At 25.2% G+C, this 856-nt stretch overlaps 1 pseudogene; it reads right to left on the reverse strand.

Annotated features, from left to right (window-relative positions):
- Positions 1-268: 268 nt before the first annotated feature.
- Positions 269-338, reverse strand: LOC149577354 (small nucleolar RNA SNORD36; annotated as a pseudogene).
- Positions 339-856: the final 518 nt, after the last annotated feature.

Here is an 856-nt window from a genome sequence, read left to right on the forward strand (position 1 = left end):
AAAATGTTGTAGAAAATTATGTTGCACTAGAATGAATGGGAAATTCTTCTCCACAAGTTCATGTCAAATATTAATTTTGTAGGTGTGAACATGAATGTCAAAGATTAACTTTCAAAGATTAATTTTATATTATAATAGGATATCAATAGACACCTAGAGATTTCCTCAAGATTCTTTTTTTTTTGGACAGATTTGATCCCTAGACCAGAAAATGGATTTTGTTGCCTAGTTTCTATGCAAATGAGGTAAATTATGCAGATTTTGACGAATAAAATCACACAAAGCTCAAGAAATTTTGCTTCAAGGAGATTTTCATGAAGAAAATCACATCAGGCTTAAGAACTTCTGCTTCAAGGTGCTCATGATGAACTAGGACAAATTGGATACAAAAGTTATTGTCACGTGACACATGAGCTCTAGAAGGCACTGGACAAAGACTTGGCAGACTAATAGATAATACCAGAAGTTTGAGAAAGATTCTAATATTTATTTCATGAATATTTTGTGTAGAAAAATTAATTTTACCCCTAATAAAATTGGAACTAACTAATAGGAAAACTATATATATATATATATATATATATATATATATATATATATATATATATATTGCAAAAAACAATAGAATTGTTTAATAATAGGATTAGTTGCTTGTCTATATAGACAACATAACAAAGAGATTTCAATTTTTTTATAATATTGAAAAATTTCTTTATTTTAATTAAAGTAAGTGCAAATTTTTAATAAAATAATTAATACTAATATGTAATTTGATAGGCTTATAAAGTCTCAAAAAAATTCTTTAACGACTTTCTAATTATTTTATAATTTTATTAATGTTATTCTGTTTCTTTTT

This window comes from Cupressus sempervirens, chromosome 1, assembly GCF_028749045.1.
Source record: "Cupressus sempervirens isolate cs-2001-9-10 chromosome 1, ASM2874904v1, whole genome shotgun sequence".
Taxonomy (NCBI): domain Eukaryota; kingdom Viridiplantae; phylum Streptophyta; class Pinopsida; order Cupressales; family Cupressaceae; genus Cupressus; species Cupressus sempervirens.